This window comes from Rhea americana, unplaced genomic scaffold (genome assembly GCF_003343005.1).
Source record: "Rhea americana isolate MKP2758 unplaced genomic scaffold, rheAme1 scaffold_198, whole genome shotgun sequence".
Lineage (NCBI taxonomy): Eukaryota > Metazoa > Chordata > Aves > Rheiformes > Rheidae > Rhea > Rhea americana.
The window spans coordinates 1,549,018-1,571,200 of NW_028186127.1; the positions used below are offsets into that span (position 1 = coordinate 1,549,018).

The window sequence follows — 22,183 nt, forward strand, 5'->3', positions numbered from 1 at the left end:
AGAAATGACGCAAGAAGACCTGCCAGTCATACACTCCTGTGAACAGGTAAATGGGAGCATGTCTTCTTTTGTTCATGCAACTGAATAGACAAAAATTTTATAGTTTGATTCTAAAGCGATTTTCACTGAACAATCCTCTCATTGGTAATTACTGCCCTTGAAACCAGCACGATTAACATAACTTAAAGCTCTTTTGGTTCTGAGAAGCAGTTACAGAATCCATCGCCAGGCCTTACCACTTTTAATTTTTTGTTTGTCTTTTAATAAAGTATTTTACTTTGAAAAAACATACCATGATAAAGTGCTTCCCAAATTTAAAATACAATCTTCTCTAAGACAGTAGGATCACTTTATATCAGCTGAACTTTTAAACTGTATTTACATATGTAAAGAAATTCTCTCAGTGTGTGAACTACTCTGTATAGTGGTGCTGTTTTCCTTGGAGTTCGGCAAATGATTCCTCCTCAGACAGTCAGAGAGGTAATTGATAAACAATACTATATTTCTTAGTAAATATTCTAGAACATACCAAAGATGGTTTCTTCATGTATGTATCCAGATGGCAATAGTCATTAATATCTACCATGGTACGATTTTTGCATCACCAGGGAGACCCTGTGTTTGTAACAGCAGTTGTTCTGCTGTTCTCTATTCTGTTCTCCAAAAATAATATAGCAGTGGGCAGTGGCATTTCCATAACATATGTATCAAATTCCCAGTTTCCTTTTCACAGCTCTAGCATTTGTAGTTTTCACACATCTCAAAATGTTCTAAAAAGGTTTTTTTGCTGTTGTTTGCACAAGTTTCAGCCTTCAGTCAGAACTGATACTTCTGTATTTCTACCCAATTTGTCCTACATTTTTTCACTGGAGTTGTAATTTAGATCTTGTATAATGTCACTCTGTTCCCAGTTTTTTATTTAGCTTTTTTTTTTTTTTTTTAAGGGAGAGAGTTATATTTTTGGCTTAGAAAATATTAACAGAGGGACTATTTGGAAATATGTCAATAAAGAACACTTTCTTTTAGTATCAGTCATGGATGCTTTTCAGCTAGCTTCTTTTCCAGTGTTAATTTAAAAGAATGGAGTATATTGCAGAGACATCCAAGTATGCCTATTTTAATATTATTCCCATAATATATATCTTAAAAAACAAATTCTGATSGATTTTAATTTCTTAGTTGTTATTATTCCTGATCACTCTGGTGCATTTTCTTATGCAGGTACATCTAGAGAACATGCAACCTTGACTTCAGGAATTGAAGTCACACAGGCCAGCAGTGTAGCAATTATACAGACAGTGATATATGGCTGTCCCTCGTAACAGTTAGGACTATTACACCACTCCACTAGTTGTATTAAATGTCTGTAGATGGATTTGTGTTGAAGCATAATGGATGATCTTATCATTAGTAAAAATGTATTTTCTCTGAAGCTTGTATCTCTGAAATTGCTTGGTGTTTGTGTAAGCAAAAGAGTCAGTTTTACCGTTTGTACTTCTGCCACCTGACATGATGATTAAAATTTAAGAATTCTGCTACAGAATTTTTGACATTTTCAAGAAATGAGAGAGGCATTGTTCTATTGCTTTAAAATCTTAAAAACATTCTTTAAGAACTTACTGGTAGGAAAACTCAAATCTTGATGAGGGAGAGATTTTCTTTGTTAGTATTATTCTTTATGAGTTTTCCCTACCCAGGCTACCCAGTCATACTTTAGCTTAACTGAAAATAACCAGTTCTAGATATAGCACAAATCCTTCTAGTCTCTTCTAAGTTAACAGCAAAATTTCAATTGAATTTAATTAGAGTATTTAGAAAGATTTAATCTTATCAGGTGTACTCCCRTATGATCCTGTATGTTCTTATTCCTTGAACCCATAAAAATCATGTTGTACCTGATAAATGTTGTGGATTCAAGCTGTCTTTCACTGAATGCAGTAGGTATTAGCCAGAGTTTCTCACATTTAGTTACTACTATTAAGGACAAAGATATGTGGAGGCTATTTCTTCTTCATTGAAGAAGTTCATCTCTTCTAAGAACTTCTTGAAAAACTAACTTATTTTCTCAAACTTACACCTTATCATCTGCAGTTCTACCAAATTTTACACCAAGCCCTAACTCTGAAAACAAAGTAATGATAAATCCAAGATTACATGACCAAGTCTTAATTTTACTGTGTGTTTTGCTGCTCTGCTTTTTATTTTCACTGGAAACAGAGATCACAAAATTGCAGAAAAATGGTTTTGAAGAGACAGCTTTGCAGGAATCTAATTGCCAAATGAAATATTACCCCATTAACTTCTTCCCCTCCATTAGCATTACACTTCAATCTCAGTACAAGTACACTTGAAGAAAAGTTAGTCAACATCTATAGTATGTTCCTGTCTATCTGGGCTGCCTGACTGCATTTCTCATAATGTGCTGGGGAAAGTTATTGATTGGCCACAAAGCCAAGCTCGCATGGCTTAGTTACTCCATTCCCTACGACTTATTGACATATTTTGCTACAACCTGATTCTGTGTGTAAATAATTGTTTCATCATCTTTTTATTTTCCTTGTAAGTTGCTACATGTTAAGCATTATTTTAAAAGATGCATAAATACAATGTATGATATAGCAACACAGCAAGTTCTGCTTTCCCCTATTCCCTGACATAATTAAATATGCTGTAACACACACTTCATCTTTCCACTGTTTAGATATTTTATGTTGGTATTTGGAGCTACTTGTTCTTTTTTATTTCCTCCTCCTCTGTCATCTCACAAACTAAAAATAATATATTTTGTTATCCCTGGACAAACTTGATTTCAATCAGCAAAGGAATATTCAAATATTCACACCACCTTGTACTCCCAGAGAAAAAAACCCACTGTAGTAATAAAGACAAGATCTAATTAAAACATAGGGCCCAATTCAGCACCTTTGTATAACAATGTTAGTTTTCTGTAATTTCAACAAGGCTGTCATTTTATAGTGGATTTAAGTGAGTGATGGCACTAATCTGGTTTAATGGAAAAGAGATTTAGTATTACTTAAAAAAAAAAGTCTACTAAAGAAAACGCAGATCTCAGCAAATTTATTACAAACGTATGGGGAACAGAAGTGTGATTTTAAACACTCTACTACAAATGCAACTGAAAATAAAGAGTAAATAATGTAATCTTTTTAGATTAGTCTTGTTTAGTTAGGTATCGTTTGAACTTTTGAGAGTTCAGTCTTCGTTTACTGGAAGTTTTTTGCTAATTCCAGGAATCTTTGTTTGCTTAAATACTGCATGTGCCAAAACTACTATTTTGTAAATAGCCTATCTCTAAATGCAGTACAAAAGCCACCTCAAAAAAATTATGTGAATCACTTCTTAAGACATAGAAGAATTTAATACACAAAAGGATTGATTGTAACATGCTTACCAGACTACTACAGGAACCCACTGTTTTCCCCCAATCACATAATTGAATTTTCAGTTGTCTTGACAAAGTAATCAGTGAGATTAAATCAGATTTTTATCATGCTGCTCTAACATGGAATAGAATTTGAATAGGAATTTGGAAGTACTGTACATTACCTTTATTTATAATCAATTTTATATTAGCTTGTATTTCCATTTGTCAGGGGTGCCTGATTTTTACTTCCTTATTTTTACTTTGAAAGAAAATTATTTAGAGATATGACTTCTTGAGGTCTAAAATATTGCATCAGTGGCTGTACAAGAGATATACTAGGAGTAGGATCCTAATAGTATTTAAATAATTAAAGAAAAACTTTCATGTGTGGTTTATTCAGCAAAAATATTAACAGTTATCAAATAAGATTCACCACAAGTAATCTGAACTAATCGATTTACAATAGCAAGAAAACATTATGTGCATTTTTTTCTTGCAGAGAAAGCAGCTGTGTCAGTTGCAAAACTGTACAATAATATAGTGGTATATGTGCCCTAAACTCTCCCCATCACCCTTTCTCTGTTTTGGATAGACACTAACACTTCAAGTTAATACCAATCTTTGTTACAGTCCTATTTAAAAAGTTTCTGTACCTACCATGTACTACGGAAAACTCATTGACGTAAAAATACTCAAAAAGTTAAGTACAACAAATAAAATAGCAAAAAAGAATAGTTCTATGTTGAAGGAACTTGTTTACTTAAAATTACCTAAAGCAAGCAATAATGATTCAATAGATTCGATAATGAAAAATGCAACAGGCAAACTACAAAATTAAACAATATACTTCATTAGACATCTAAAAATTCCCTGTAAGAATGCCTGTGGAGGTTCCTGAGATCTAAGCAAGGTACTTTTGGTCCTAAATAATGATTTTAGGAGAGCTAATTAAACTTTTAAATARCATTCTGAATCAGAGACCCATACCTACCTGTAAATGCTGGCCAGCTAACAGGAAATGCTACACTTGGAAAGCCCTCCTTTATCTGAAATCCTTAATAATTTAGTTGATCTGCACTGCCAATTAGTGTTTCTGTTATTTTAAAATTATCTGATGGTTGTGTCATAGACAAGATAGATTTTTCTTTATGAGAAAAACTGGAATTAACTCTCATCAGAAAAACTGTTGATAGACCAGATGTCTATGGGTAGAGTACAGAGTGTACTACTAAAATAAAAGAGTAGGTTAACTTTACAGGAAATACATGGGCCAGCATCTGAGAAGGAATGTGAATCTACAAGAAATAAATGAATAAAGGTGAGAGACAGTCAGAAAATATTCCGCTAGTAAAGTGTATATCCTGTTTAGAACCCCGACAGCTGAAGTTCTGAGCTGCTGAAAACCAACTTCTTCCATTTTTTCCAAGCTTTGTGATGCTTTCACATCTTTTACAAAAACTGTTTTTTTTCTAAGTATTTTTTTCTGAACAGCAATTTTCCATAAACATTAAAATATAAAAAAAAGAATTAGTTTAAGCAGACGTGCAATTTCTGAAATGTTAAAATGACAGAATATGATACAATACAGCATGTATAATATAACAATTTTAAGAAATACAATGAAAATTCTCATTCTGGACTGTCATTCCATATAGGTAGGTTTTTAAATTGTAGGAATAATTGAATTACAGGACCTAGAAATGATTAATTTTATAAAAGATACTGAAAGGATTGAGGGAGAAATGCTGACAGAAATGTGGAAAGAAGATGAAGCTTATTATATTATCTTTTGAAGTAAGTCAGTATGGAAATATTCTTAATTGGTAACAAATGATCCCATGAGTGCAGTACAACATGCTGAAATATATTCAGAGTAAGGGCTGATTGGACAAAAAGGATATTGCTGGACGTTGTGACTTCCTAATTTTCAAGGAGAAAATCAGTGACTTGAGAAGTATCTCAGATTTTTTTGCAGTTCTCTAATGCCACTACATTAGACAGCCAAATGCAAATCTTTAAATTTTTCCAGAATATTTCCTTTTCAAATATAGGCAGATGTTTTTGTACAACACTCTTTTTCTCTTCTTTTTTTTCAGAATCACTGTAGTGGACAGAAAGGTTCAGGTTACTTCAACAGGCTGAATCAAGACCTCAGCTGATGTAAGGATACAGAACTCTCTGTAGCAATGCCACCATGTCAAAAACTAATTCTTAATTTCTCTTCAGCTCAGTAAGTCACCTTCTTCTGTTTCAGTTCTATCTTCATCAAAAATGATCGTTTTTGATGATATCATTAATGCCTATCCATGACCTCTAATATAATCATTTTCCTTCCCTAAGGACCAATGAATTATATACAGCTAATGGTTACGAAAGTTGAACTTATAAAAATAAACTTCTACTAACAAGCCATGTGATTTCCTGCAGCTGCAGAACAGCTTGTTAAGCAGAATAGGATATTATGAAATGAGTAACTCTATATAAATATTTGCTGAAGCTGAGTGAGAACCTTTCTACTCCTGCTGCTACATTTGGAGAAATGAGAAGTGGAGTTGCAATGAAACAACGCTGGTCATTGGGATGGCATAAGTATAGTCCCACTATGGGCAGCATTTAGCCACTGTATTTCCATAAAAAGATCTGTGCACTTTATTCAGTAAGTCCAAAGAACTATCTGGTTTTTGGTATACTTTGAGTCTGCCCCATGCTTTTGATGGTAAACAAAGTAGAGGTTGGTATTCCAAATGCAGTGCATCAATACTGCTTCATCTAAGAGCCTGCTGGAGCCTGAGGTCTGTCTGCTCACACAAGGAGTCAATAGCTGTTCAGGAAAATAGAAACATGCAAGCAGTACTGCACGCACCAGACACTATTCACCTGCAGGGAATTACACAATTAGGTAATATTGCATATATATATATACTTTCTCAGGAATAATAAATAGGTAATCTATTTATGATAAACAGAAACTGTATGCATGCTTAAAAATTCAAAGGCAAATTTTTGTAAGTGGTATAACTAGATTTACTGTGCTTTGGAAAATCATGCTTAATGTTTCTTTCTGTAGAGTTTTGAAACACTCTCAAAGTTGTAATAGTTGTTAGGCAAACCACCCACATTCCCTCTTCAAGAACATGGTGAAATTGAATTAACAGGTGAAAGATTCATTATCCAAATATTTGTTAAATGTGTGTAAGAAGAAACTAACCCAGCATGTAGATTCAGGATAGGAACTGGAAACAAAGATATTGATTAGAACCAGATACTCATATGTWTAACTTTCTAGTGATAGAGCACTCAGAACAGAGTCCACACTTGTCCTCTTAGCATAAACTGTTGCTGAAAGGAATAAAAATCCTAATCTTTATAGATACAGAAAAAAACCTAAAATAAGTGCAGACTACTTCTGTGACTGAAAACTGTCTGAACCTGAGTCTGGTTTTGGTAAATCATTAAAAACTATTTGCCATTTCTGAAGCTTTTTGGTATTGCTCCACTACCACTGTAGAAGTTGTTTAATGATGTAATTGACAGATTTTAAACACGTTAAACTTGAATTTTAATTATCAGATTACTTTAAAAAATCTTAATCCATGAAAGCATTGAGGGGGGATCTTATCAATGTGTGTAAGTACCTGAAGGGAGGGTGTCAGGGGGACAGAGACAAACTCTTTTCAGTTGTCCCGTGTGACAGGACAAGAGGCAATGGGCAGAAACTGACCCACAGGAAGTTCTGCCTGACCGTGAGGGGGAATTTCTTCCCTGTGAGAGTGAYGGAGCACTGGACCARGTTGCCCAGAGAGGTTGTGGAGTCTCCTTCTCTGGAGATAGATCTTCAAGGCCCATCTGGATGCAACCCTGTCTAACATGCTCTAGGTGACCCTGCTGAGCAGGGRGSYTGGASTAGATGATCTCCARAGGTCCCTTCCAACCTTACTGGTTCTATGATTCTATGACTTGGAGAAGCCAAGTCTGTCCTGCCTAGTTGGAAGACTGTGACTTGTGAATATTCTGTGCCCCAATATTTGATCTTTTGTTACCTGAAAAAAAAACATAGTATAAAGTACCTTAATTTTTTGAACCTTTCTTTCTGGCTTTTTGCACAGTTCATGAAAAGTTTTCTGCCTTAGTATTTTCCCTTCTATGTAACTGGATTAAATCCAAATAAATTCTATCTTCCCTTTAAGGAGAAGGTAGGCTGGGCTCTCAAACTAAGTGAGAGAAAGTTAAATATTTCAAAAGTTTTTCCACATATAGTTTCAGAGAATCAAGATACTGTGCGACACCTGTTTTTCAGACATTCCCAGATGAAAAACTGCCAGTGATCTGCATCTACAGTTTATTTTGATGGCCTCTCTTCAATATTTTTTTCAAGTTTTCATTGATTTTTGAGCACCACTAGCTCCAAGCCACAATTTTCACCTGAAAGTACGTGTTAAACAAACTGTATACATGCTATAAAAATTCTGCCTCAGCCTTGGCGAGGAAAACACTCCTACATGCACTATGTAGATCTGCTTCCTGTGCTCCAACTCTTCCTTCTTAATATGTTCTGGTCATAAATATATCTGCTTCCCAGACTTCTATAGTTGCATCTCTTGCAGCTTTGAGAAACTTAGTATCTTCTGCATAAGTTCCACAAAATTGTTTTTCACTCGTATCAGGAATCAATTCATTGACATTTTCTGATCAAAGCCAGAGGTTTAGCCAAGTCTTCCACAGCTGGCACGCCTTTGGTTTGAGGAAGTCAAAGTTTGAAGAGTTTTTTGTGATCTCTCAAAACAGTAAAAAGCTCCTTAAATTCCATGAACTGCATGTTGCTATCCTGCAACTAATTATTGGAATTTATTTTGCTAAAATAATTCTACTCAGTGGTTTAAAGACCTGCAGAGTTGATCATGCTCCAAAACCTCTTGCGTTAGGTGACAAGTCTGCAACCCTATCTTCTGCAAGAGTCAAAAATGAAGAAAAGTTTTTGAGCACTTGCATAGGATTCAGGTCCCTTGAGGATCTTCAGCCTCCCCCTTTAGTGTTTTGTGGGGGGAAGGGTAGTAAGAAGACGGGGAAAAGATGTGATGTCCTGTTTCTACTGATAGGAGTAGTAGGTGTTTAGTGAAAGAATAAGCAACAGTATAGAATGATCCTCCCTGAGGATCATCCTCTCTGCCTGCATTAAAGAACTTGTAATACTAATTCAGCATACATACCTTAGTTACAGCTCAGCTGTGCTCCAAGAGTAGACCTTCTCTGATGGAGGGTGAATCAGCACTTTTCGATCCTAGCACTTTTTCAATCTCATTACATTGATTTGTTCTAAACAAGCCTGCAGCTCCTGTTCTTGAAGTATCCTCTCTAATGTTTATGTGTATTCCGCACGAAATTTGCCTGAGCATTTCCAGACCTGTGAAACTGGGACCAATCATAAAAACAGGCTAGAGTGGTCTACAATCTGCAGTTGATTCACAGCAGATACCACTTGTCATATCCACCTTAACAACAGGCATAAGAAGTGCAGACAATTCAGAACACTCACAGGTAGAACTTTGCTTTCCAGCTTAAATTTCAATAAAATATACACTCCATTGTAGAGTTATACCTAACTTCTGTCAGAAGAAGTAAATTTTAACTTCTGGATGTGGAAGAAGTGGATTCCTGTTTGCCTTATTTATTATCTCTCTCGCAATCTTTTCACAATCTGGCTGCTGTTGCAGCTAATCCTCCCTGTCTGCATTAAGCTCATCTATTTGCCAGAAACTTATCATTCTGATTTCTTTTCATCACCAGTTAGTAAAAGTACTGCTCAATATAATAATGATAATCTTCTCGTGGTACTACACAGAGAACTAGAATCGACCTCAGAAGGCGACTTTCCCTAAGCCAATAAGCAGGCCTTCTGAGGCCRTCTTGAAGCAGCTGGCCTTCCAAATTCTAACCTCCTCATTCCAGGTCCCATTTTTCTAAGGACAAGTCTAGCTTGTAAAGAGATTATTCCATAGAGCAATATTTCTGTTATAGCTTGCACTGATAAAAAAGATATGAAATTTATTATTCTTGGTTTCCTTTCCAATATGATTTATAACTGAAACAACAGAAACTACTCATGGTGTGTCATTTACTAGAAACAGCTTTTCGTATGTTTCTGGGTTTATGAAATCTTTCACTGGAAAGCCAAAAGGGAGAAAAGCACTTCTTAAGAAAAGCAATAGAATATGCGTTTGGAAGACTAAAGGGTGAATAAATGAAGCATAGAAACTGATGAGAAATATCTGTTTCTCATGACAGCTGCTTGCTTTGCTTTATATAATCTTTCTGGGAACAAAGGAGAGAGGTTTGCAGATGGATAGGAAGAGGCGATAGATGGAAGAGGACAGAATTTTATGAACATTTTTAGAACGGAGAATGAAGGGCACTATGAAATGCTGCAATTATGTAGGAACATAGAGATATAGATGTATTGTGCTCCTTCTATTACACAACGCTTATGCTCACACCTGGGAATTTATTCTACATATGAATTAATATGTATAGATCAGTGAATGCAAAAACTTTATACCTTATATGAGGATGTAATCTCTGCTCAGTTTTGAATTTAGTTATTGATTATTTACTTTTGCACTATATATGCACAACTACTACTATTTTTAAGCACATSTCCTGGTATTTTTAATAAATAATAATTGAAAACATTAATAAAAATAACAGCATTGTATATTATTTAATTTGTAAAGTGGTGCTGTTCTCAAACCCAGTAAATTCCTTAAGTTTATAAATGTAGCAAGCAGACAAGTTTGTTTACAAGTCAGCAGTTATATTGATATGTCTGTTTTCTGCATCTCTGGATGCTGGACAACCACACTTTTATTAAGAGTGAGGAGTTCAGGTAATGGGAAACTCCCTGTTGTTTTCCCTTCTGGAAAACTTAGACTTAGAAAGAGTGTTTAAGGCAAATGGCTGTAGTCAGATCACATCAGGACAATGGCGTACATTTCTTGCATTCCAAGTTGTGCTGTGTAATCACTGACTCATCGACGGTCTTTCCTCTGTTATCATTATGCTTCATGAGCCTTTCCTTTCAATATTTTTGTTGCTGTTATCTGCACAAATATGTCATCATTTAAACTTCTTTCATATGCATAGGTGTTGCCAGAGTTGTTACCTCTGCCAGTGAGGTCAACTGCTGTAGAGAAAAGAATAAAGGCCACTAGTTACTGTCAAAGCTGTAGCCTCCTTGCCAACATCAATAAGAGTATTGCTTTATTTCTCTGACTCCTTTCAGTTCCTATCAGCTCATTCCAGTCTTGGGTTATTGTTATCATCTTCCGTATTTTTGTGGAGAACTCTTGAGATTGTGAAGGGTAGTGGCAAGGGATGGAGTGATTAATAAGTGCTAGGATGACTGCTATCTAAATAATAGCGAAGAATCTAATCAGTAATTGTGCAGACAACTGAAGGTTGCCACTGGGGTTTGCTGCATCTTGGCAACAGAATCAAATCCTGTGCATGTGCATTTCTATGAGTTTGTTCTCAGTTTGGCTGTTACATTCAGTGACATCTTTAAAAAACAGAGAAAGATTGTTTACCTAGGCAGTGAGCAAAATGGAAGATATACTGTGCCATGGCATTACAAGGATAGTGTTCTCCAAGCTGGTTAAATGGCAGTCTGTATGGGCAGTATTGAGACAATTGCACTGCAGTGTAACTTAAAATATACTTTTTTAAAAAAATAATGGTATGGTACATTTAGACCTATTTATTTCATAATAACTCATATTATTAAAAACAAGAACTAAGTGAAACTGTGTGCAAGATAAATTATTCTTCCTGTTTGTGTTCATATTGGAAAGGTACCTTTACTTCAAAGTTGTCTCCTTACTCATCTACAATCTTAGCTACAGAGAAATTGTTTGGCAATAATCAAGGTATAGCTGCCTATAACTAAAGCACCAGGCATCGTGGTATATACAAGGTGAAGTACAACAAGCTGAAGTCATGCTTAGGTTGCAGATATACCAAAAAGAGGGTAAACATTAAATATATGCTGTCAGTGGAGCTAAAATTATAGGATATAATAGGATGTAAGGATAGCTAAGATTATTGTTAATTACTAACAATTCCTTAGGGCACTTTAAACTCTTCTAATCCTCCTTTCTCTGGAATTAGGCAGCAATGTATTCTATCATACATTAGAGAAGTAGGCTCCCTTACAGTTTGTTTCTGCTTGTAATCCTAACAGTTCTAGCTATGAGTCAGAGGACTGTCTGCTCCTTGTTTCGTTTGATCAGTGAGCTCCATGATTTCATTATTATTCTTCTCCTTCTCCTCATCTTTGTATACACTAGTGGAGTCTTGGTGACACCATCAATTTCAATGAAATGTATTGGTTGAGTGACAGATCTTGGACTTTAGAATAGCCAGATATTCCTAAAAAGTCCTAAGAGTTTTCAGTAAGTCCAATCGAATTTCTGTCTGTGGGATACCTGTTTTGATCTTGTTTTGCTTGGAGAACAACTTCCAAGTCTGATAATTTCACTGGCTAGAATTCAAATGGGTCTATGCACATAACTCTTCCTAAAGGTCAGTGAAATTCAAGATCTCACAGGACTGTTCTGAAGCATGAGGTATGACTGTTTAATAATCACAAGTATGTTTATGACAGGTATATGAACTCCCCACAAGATACAGTCTTAAAATATAGTACTTGATTATACTCATCAATGGGGAGCTCAATCCTACCAGGATGATGAAAAACAGCAGACACAAGTGAAGAGAGAAGCTGATTCAGGTAGCCAGCAAAGCAAGATGGAATTAACAATGATACTCAGTAGATAAAGTCAGGGGAGAAAGAAAATAAAAGATCATTGTGGCTACCAGGAATACACCAGAGCAGCCTCTGCTATGTTTTTCCTGGTATAGTTTACCCTTAATTGCTTASCCCACAGTGAATACTCAGTAAAGTTTTATTCTTACTGCATACTCACCACAGTTCTTAGATTCCTACTCTGAATATTCAAGATGAAGTATTTCATATTTGCCTTTAAAACTGGCAGAATTTTTGCTACTTTTTTTCTTTTTTATAGGTATATTAGGATATTTGCAGGATTAGGATTAGCAGGATTAGGATTTTTTAGGATATTAGCAGAGTGAACAAAAAGAGATTCAGTGAAGGAATACAGCTGAAATATCATCCACAGTCATATTTTTGCAGCATTTATCCACTTCTAGTAAATGTATACGCCCACATGCATCTGTGCCCTCTCATCAAAGGGCAAAGAACAGTTTTATTTTGAGCTTCCTTGCATAAATTCTTCCCATTCACTTTGTTTTCACTGCTCATCACTAATGGTAACAAACTTGCAAAATATAGGGCTGTGTTTAATTTGTTGATATCAACATACTGTAAACTGAAAAGCAAATTAATTACAAGCGCTCACTCTCTTCTTTATTTTCTGTCCAAATAAATAACAGTTGACTGAGTTTTATCCAAATGTAAGTCAATAATGATAGATATTGCAAAAATRTGAAAAGGTAACTGAACCAAAAGTTGATTGGAATGTCATGAAGATTTTTGTTCTTGCACTCTAGAGTGAAGTAAAGCAGTAGGACATATGCAATTACAGGATACCATCCTGCAATAGATACTTCACATAGCCTTTTGTAATATATTAGTAAACATACTGCTTTGGAATGCAATTAGGTATGGTACTGTACCCAGAGAAACTGACAATTTGACTTCATGCCTGTTGTTAAGTATTCAGTCTGCAAAGTCAATCCATGATTTGTACTTAAGTGTTTACTAAATGAATGGCAATTATTTTTTCTTCCTTATTGCTGTGACTCAGGTACATCCACTATAATATATAGGATATATTTAATTTTCATACATCTTGCAAAAATGTACAACCAGTACAAACATAAAAGTATAGCTATGTTTTTGCAAAGAAGGGGAGCATGTATCCCAACTAGTTTACATTTGAATTCCTTTATAAGTATATACTTAAATACTTTACCAACGTTGAGTTTTAGACAGACATCAAAAGAGGTAATGAAACTCAGTATAATTATAGCTATTTTTAAATTTTCTTAGGAGAAGGATTTAGTTGCCAAAGGACACACACAACTCTATTCAGAATGCTGTCAGGCAACAGTGGTCATTATATGTGCATTTTATGTATCACTGCCAATTATTTGTATTTGGGAGAGAAGAGGAGAAAGGAGAGTGGTATCTGTGAACAGTGCTAGAAATTCAAATTCATTGGAGCTGAGGTACCATTCAGAGATTTATCTTTAGCACATTTTGACATCAAGTTGGCATTTGATTGTCATAATTAGGTCAAATGGTTAACAGATCTGTATGTGCTGTTAAAGATTTTTGTTGCTACAAACAGATATCAAAGATTAAGATCACATGCAACAGTTTCATAATGAATCATAATTTTAATTCTTTACTTGCCTTATTTAAGTTTAGTAAGTGATTTTGTCATGTGACAGCTCCAGCATAGCTGATGGGGTCCCTATGGCTAATGGGAAGAATATCGCACAGAGGTAAGTTAGAGGAACCCATATGCCTTCACTGTGATCAATTTTAAAAAACAATAATCTGATGCAGAATGAATGCAAAATGGTGATGGATGTCAAAGTGATCTTTGTCATGATATTATTCCTCTTTAGAGACACCAAGCTCAATGGACATATAATTTTCATCTATTTTTGTATCACCCAAATGTGATACTGTGTTTGGAAGACTGCTTACCCATCTAGTTTTCCCATTTGAAAAATATCTGTCTAAACATTATAGCAATTTCTAAGGGAACACCAAATATACAGAGGAGAAAGATGAGAATTCTTTCTTTCTTCCACTGTCCTAAATGCACTAAAATACATCTTTTTAGATCATCTCACATCACATCTCTAGCTCTGCCAAAGCCCGTGATAAATCTTTTCATCATTCAATAAAATTATTCCTTATACAAGTAGAATGAGAGCGAACAATTCCTGGCGGCTAATGCCAGCTTCTGTTGGTACGGTCAATGTTGCATCAACATCTTTTTTAACTCTTCCTTTCCTGATTTCAGAAATGTCAACTTTGCTAAGTTCTACACTCTGAATATGTACTTGGAATACRAAATAGATGATAAAAGCAATCAAATCACTACACATAAAGTGTTACTGCTCATCAGAGAACCAAAATAACTGATGGCATCTAATAATAAAGTTAAATGTGTTAGCATAAACCACCACAAAACTAAATCCTAGTAATGTAAAATAAATAATTTGTCAGCCTAATGAATCAGTCAATGAAAGATATATATATTTTTTAAAGTCTGCATGCTAATGACAACTTCATGTTTGAGCCAGGAATAGTGAGTGATGATGGTTTGATGCCAGGCATTGAATTTTAAATGGTGAAGCAGCATCTCCAACACAGCTAGTCATCCACTGTAACACATGGCAGTCTATTTGCTAATGTCTAAAGTGATACAATATTCTCAAAGAGAGCATCTGGATATCAGCTTTTTCTTTTTACTGCACACATAAAATGAAGCATGTGAAATGTAATGCCTTCATGCAATGAAAGAGATTAAAGATTTTAACACTTACGTTAAATTGTTCCTTTAAGGGGATCTTTACTTGCTTTTGTTCAAGTCCCCCCAAATCATAGCAAAATCTAAGACTTTTTTACCAATATGATGATACACTATTTCACAATCTTCAGACTCCAGTTGTATTCCAGATCTATTTTTATTCCTAAATCTTTTTTTACTAGCTATTTTTGTCACCCCTGTTCTGAAGGGAACACGCATATTTTGCAAATATAAACACTTCCGTCTTCACATACTATCTACTTAAAAATTTGTGATTTATCAGCAGGTGTGTGTGTGCATGTGTGTGTAAACCAAYGGAAAGCTTACTAAAGAACCCTTTACCCAATAATATTCATGTCTTTGCATGCCTGCTGCGTTTACCTTATTGGTTCCCTGTATCTGATTCCCTAAAGCCTTCCCTCTGACTCTGCATGTTTTCTGAGGATTGTTTTCAAGTACTAACACTACTGAAGGCATACCTATCTAAAATGCGTGAGATTGTACACATTAAAATATGGTAATTGATTTTGATAACTGAATACGCATTCTATATCTCTTTAACATTTCTTATTTGTCATTGCTCTTCAGACCAGGAATTCTATATTTTCACCAAATCTATTTTCACCCTTTATTACTTCACAGGGTTCATGTTACAGAATTATTTGTGGCTCTGATTCTGTTCTTATGTGCACCAGTGTGACACACAAAGTTACTCCAGAAGAAAATTAAAGTAGACTTTACTAATTTAATTTTTAAATAAAATACATAAAATTCAAAGTATACTTAATAAAGAAAGGATGCTGTGGAGATGCAGTCTTTTAGAATCATGCTTCCAACACTGTAGACACTACTTGACTCAAAATCAGTTACCCTTTTTTTCTCTTTTGCTGCCAGAACAACCTTTTATTATCATGATATCTGGCAATACTATTACTGTATTACAAAATGTCATGATAATAAAAGGCTATTTTAACAGCTGAAAATTTGTTTTCCCAATGGCATATTCAGACTGTATAATGTTTTGCAAAACACTGCATATTCCTCCCAAATACTCTCACAGCTCCTTTAAAAAAATAAAAAGTTGTATTAACTACTTTAATTATTAGCAGCTTTTGAGAGAGAATGCAGGTATAATTGTCTGTTCTAGACTTCAGCTAGAGTCAATCACAGTGAAATAACATGTATGCCTCAAGACTGGACTTTTAAGTCTCTAATTGAGAAATAACAAATCTGATATCTGGAATTAAGAAACATTTGGTATTTTCCTCTTTTAGTGAATCTGAAATTTACTCTCCCTGTGTAAGCTTTCTTGATAAGCACCACTTCCCCATCACAGCAATTTACTACTTGTCTTACTGAAAACCTTTTTGGATATGTGTACATATATTCAAGATGCTCACAATTACATTCCTTGGTACTTCCTGAATTTTAAAGAAAACAGCTACTCCTGTACTATCTTTTCATAAACATATCTCCTCATTAAAAGATTTAATTTTGAAATTGTCTCATAAATCAGAAGTTGTGAATGTGGTTCATAGCTATATTATGTCAGTCACAGAAAGGATTCATAACAATAATTTATTCCTATATTATATATAGCATTATATATATTACATATATATAGTTTCCCATATCTATCTATCTATCTCTGTCTTTTATATATATTATAAAGGGAGATATCCAAAATTGTGTGTATCAGGGTAAAATGCCAGGATGAATTTGGGATATTTCATTAGGACKTCACTGGAGTAACCTTCCAATCTTTTGGCCTTTCCTGACACTCTAGGGAAGCCTTCACTACATAGGATATGGTGATGGACTTGCCATTATTTTACTTTTACTTTTATGTTTTGAGATGAATCCTTCAGCATATCTTTTCAGTTATGACTGAAAGATATGATCCAGTGCTCACTCAGATTATCTGATAAGAAATGTCTCAAGCATGCTTTCTYTACTGAAATGCAATGAGTTTTTAAGCCATCTCTGGATAGGATCACACTTTATTTCTAAAATAGAATTCTCCATGAATTTCAGCAGGGAATTCCTTAATTTGTTGCTCTACATTAAAAAAATAGTAGGATTTGCTTATAAATGATCTGTTGTTGACTATCTATTCATAGAGACATTGTAAAATGCAGCTCTCAGAGATACCATTTTGTCTTTCTGTTTTTTTTAATTTTAGGAGAAACAAAGATGACTACAGATGTATCTCTTACTCTAGAAGATAACTTCGATTGAATTCTCTAAATAAGCTTTATTACTTTGTTTCACAGACCATATAAAATAGGGTATTATTGTTGTTGTTGTTGTTGATTTGACAGATCSCTGCATATGGTAACTTTAAATGTTCCATTACAGCTCTTGCACAAAAAAATYCCTGCACGTAGGATAAGAAAGATGTTGACCTAATTATTTTAGAAATAACTATGTAGAAACATCTAAAAGCATTAACAAAGGAAATATTATGTCACTATCAAATTAATAATGAAAATAGCATGAAAATCACTGTATAACTACCTAGGTTTCCATAGAAACCATGTTTGATAGGTAGCCAATAAGACTGGGCTTCCGTAAATCAGTGGGATTGGGCTTCCATACTTCTGCCTTTAATAAACACTATTTCTAGTCTGCCTTTCATAAACAACTTCTCAGTTTTTCAGGAACATAACTCTTGATCCTATATTCTTAAATGGTGGTACTAATCACCTCTATGCTTTTTAAAGAGCTGAACTCTTGAATTTAAGTATGTAAAAACATCCAGGAAGTACCTGTTCCTTTAAAAATAATAGGAATTTTATCTCTATTTGTTTCATTTAGATAAACTAGATTGTCAACTGTTTGTGGTAACAGTTGGTTTTTCACACATCTTTTTGCAGTTTTTAGCAAAGCCATCTTAAAGATTTTTGTAGCTTACAGAAGAGAGATTCTAGAAGTATGTCTAGCAACTGCCTAGTTTCCAACTGGCAAAATCAGGTAATTTAGCTATTGATATGTATATATTGATTTATAATAGCTACAGCTATTCAGTTATCTTAGCAGCAAAAATATCTTTAAATGAGATGCTTTTTATGCAGCAGTGTAAATTAGCACTGGATTATAAGGCACCATTTTCGGTCGAATTCCAACCCAATAAAATAATCACAGCCAACATATTTGAAATGTTATATACATCTTAGTAACTAATTACCAGCATATTTTCAAAATCAATGAAGAAGTTAACAACATTAGACTATTTTGTCCATTCTGTTTTCTCTCTAGGATATAAAGTACCAAATAATATTTTTTTGCAGTAAAATTGTGACTTGAAATACCACTTCTGGCTATAACCCTGTTGACTGCTTATATCTGTCATAAGGAAGTTGAGTGCTGCTCCTGCTAAAAGCTCAAAGTTAACTTGCATGTAAAAATGTGCTGATTCGTGTTCAATTGCCCTCAGCTATCCATGCCGTATTTTGGCTAGAGACTGACCATCCTAGAAGGAGAAGGAGCCGAAGGAAAATGTGTATTTGTCGGTTGACTATGTTAATATGATAGGATGCGAAGCATGGTATTGCAGTAGCATCAGCAAGTGTCCCTGCTGTATGCCTAACAATCTCTAAGAGGATGCACAGTAATTTTGTAAGTTGTTCCAAGAACATAGTGTGTAGTTTGCCTTGCTACTTAAATGACTGTTTGATAGTTTGAATCTTAAAACACTTACTGATGGGTTATTTTTTAATGACAGAATTTATAGTTCAGGTATGTTCAGTTTTTTTTTTTTTCCATTTTTTCAAATGACAAATATTCTACCGTTAAATAAAAAATACTGTTACAGCTTTAATGATATCCAGACATATATAATTCTGGAAACACCTGACCAGATGATGACCAGAGATAAACAAAAATGTGACAGAGCCACAATGAAATCAATATGGCTTGCACTGCTATTTTGATGCCGGAAATTGAGCTCTGAAGTCCTCCAGAGACAAACTTCTTCTAAAATATAATTAACAATATATTGGTAAATAGATTTCTCTCCTGCTGAACTTGATGAAAATTTTGTCTTTGTGTTCATGTACACAGCTTTTTCCCAGAAAGTAATAGTTCAGATAAGCTTTAATTGCATTTAGAGAGTAAACTTGCAAATAACAAATGGATATTTTAAGAAATGTTTGTTATTGACCTTCCAAAGGCTACAGAACCTTCTACCATTCTATGCTTTAAGGTAGTGTTAGGGTAATGTCTGAAACAGACATCACTCCTACTTGTTTACACTGACAGGAAGACTCCCCCCTGCCCTGAATTCAGCAACAGAAAGCAGGACAAGGGCTTGGGAAGTTGATGTAATGGATTTGGGAGGCACTTGCCACTCTTGACAGCCTAAAGTAACTGGAGGTGTTCACAGCGTGCTACATGGCTTACTTGTAAGACTTATTTGTTTGCTTTATGTTTGGAGAGCACTGCACAGATATATTTCAAAATAGACCTTTAATAAATACTTAGAAGAAAGCAATCCCCAACAGATCTCCTTCATTTCAGAGAAAAAAAGCACAATTTTCATATCTAATACTTTGTGGGATTCTTGTAATACTTGAATGATTAAATTTTTTTTTTTTAATGTTTACAGTTACTTAAAAATTTCAATTTATATTCTAAAATGTTCTAGCATTTAAATTCTGCAACCCATGTATAGTCCTTCAGAATTTTTGTGGGCTTTATCAACTGAGAATCATTAGATTTGTTTATTTCTAACTCACAGAATTACACTTTAATTTTGTACTATTTTTGAATTAAAAACCATAAACTGAGTGCCTGAGTGCTGAGTAACAAAATGTAACAACATGGAAAGAACTGTAGACCCAAAGGTCCCATCTTATTCTATGTTGCCTAATCCATCAGTGCTGGGAGAATTCATCCTACTTAATGTTAGGCACCTTCACAGAAGAACAACCAGTGTTGGCTCCTGTGATAATTAACAGAGGAGGGCAAGAAGCACAGATGGAGGTGATTTATTGGTGATTTAGTTCACTTGAAATGTGTATCCTCTACCTTCTGAGGTATCTGTCTCTACTTATTAATAATAAAAGAAACTGGAAGATTGAGGTTCCTAATTTCTCTAAAATTAGATGGTAGTTGGTTTAATCCTTTTTTTGTTTGTTTGTCATGTTTGGAGTAGACCATTGTTTGGATTTGTTTTCATTCTTATAAGCAACTTATAAGCAACTGTTTCTCTGGCTGAGAATTCTGACTGTTTAACTGACACTGAGGCTACCATACTGGTATACTGTGAGTATTCTGTAAGTCAGTGTGTGGAAGCATCTGAATTTTCTGAAGTTGAAAACACTGAAGGATAAGGAATGTTATTAATTACCTCWGTGAGTTTTCAGTGAAGATATGAGCAAAGTTTGTAAAAGCTTCTTGAAGTCTTAATTACAAAAATAATAAGCGTACATCTCAGTCTGTAGCCACCTTATATAAACATATTCTACACTAGCGATATACAACTAATGCTGATTTTTAAAAAATAATAATTCTTAATAATGACTCACTGTGTCATAGAAAAATGTCTGAAATAGTCATTCAGTGTTATATGTCTAGTAGGGTTTACGAAATCATTAAGTGGTTAGTACTTCATTTGACAAACAAGTGCAAACATTCATTGACTAGATGACACAATAAACTGCTTGACTAGCTCTGTAACTTTTACTAAAACTCTATCAGTAGTAATTATTCAACAGTCTCTCACATAAAAGGATACTTCTTTTAGTGTRTATATATAATAGGAGGTGGTTAGGAGGCCACTGAGGTATTTTAAAGATGAGAAATTATTGGGTGGTCTAGTCTATCTTCAAAATCAGAAGAAATGAGAAAAATTCCTTGTATGTAAACTGCAAAACTACAAATAGGTGGAGTTGGGTTTATACATTTGTTGGTCTGCAAATCAGTTCTACCTCCAGATCTATGAACAATTCTCATCAAAAATCAAAGGGCAAAATATTGCAAAAGCAATACAACATAAATTTTGTTATGTGATTACTTTTTGTTTGGTAATAATGTAGAGAATTGCTAGCTGTTTATAAAAATATAGAAGGAGCTTCTTCCTGCTAAATTCAGAGTGCAAAAGGACAGCTTGAATAATGGTTTTCTAAATATGGTGAGATTAGCCAATTAGCTGTAAACTTTTTTTTTTTTTTTTTTAACTTTCTATCTGCAGGCTTGCACTTAAGTTGTAAGGCATAAATTGGAATCTGCATGTGTTATCACCACATAACATTCTAGAGTGGAGACAACTGATGGTTTTGCTGATGGTGCATGAGGCAGAATTTAATTCATTTTCTGTGGGGTTTCTCTTAGCTATGGTAGAACTGCAGTTGTTTTGAAAGATGGAACGTATTATATGTAGATATTAGCAAAATTTAAAAAGAAATGCTTTTTTGTGCATTTATAAATTTATATAGTATTCTATAAATACTGCTGTTTCCTTGTAGCTAGTACATATATAATAGAGACCATTTAAGCAGGTCTTTAAGGTGAATTTCTGCTCAGAAAGATGACCAATCAAATGATAACAAATTTAATGCTATACTTGTTCACATACTAAAAGAACAAACCAAAACATAGCTTTTTGCTGCACTTATCCTTCTCCCCTGTAGTAAACCAGTGAGAGCCTGGGAAATCCAGGTTCTCCCCCAGCGCTCTGGGTGTGCTGAGGCACTTCTAGGAATCTGCAGACTGAACGGTTTCTGCACACTTCAGAAAGCATAATTTCAGTTCTTCCTAGAAAAACATACGACCTTGCTGCTCACGCAGCTTGCACACATGCAGAAGAACAGACGTAAGTATCTTCTGATATAAATATCTTCTTACTCTGTAAACACATACTAGGCTTAAGCCGGGCTCCTTTTTTCTCTCGGGAAAGAGGTTACAATACACTTTCTGCAGTAATGTTGTATCCTCAGAATTATCAGTGGAGTCATATGGACTCCAATAGACTTGTACTGATCCAGCTATTTTGTACTCAGTGTAGAATTACAGAGTTTGGTTGATGCAGAGTGGAAAAAAAAGCATCTCTTTCCCACCTCAGGCACCCAGCAAAAGCTTACTTTTAAATATGTTAAAATATATACAGAACTTTGAAAAATGGATTAAGGAGCATATGTGTTAGATATGAACTAATTGCTGAAAAACAGTTATGTTTCAGCATTAATTTGTTTTAGACTTTCTCATAAAGAGGACC

The 22,183-nt window shown here is 34.5% G+C and overlaps 1 protein-coding gene across 1 annotated transcript in view; it reads right to left on the reverse strand.

Moving 5' to 3' along the window:
• KCNT2 (potassium sodium-activated channel subfamily T member 2) overlaps window positions 1-22,183 on the reverse strand; it is a 160,645-nt gene that overhangs the window by 81,040 nt on the left and 57,422 nt on the right. The window lies entirely within an intron of this gene.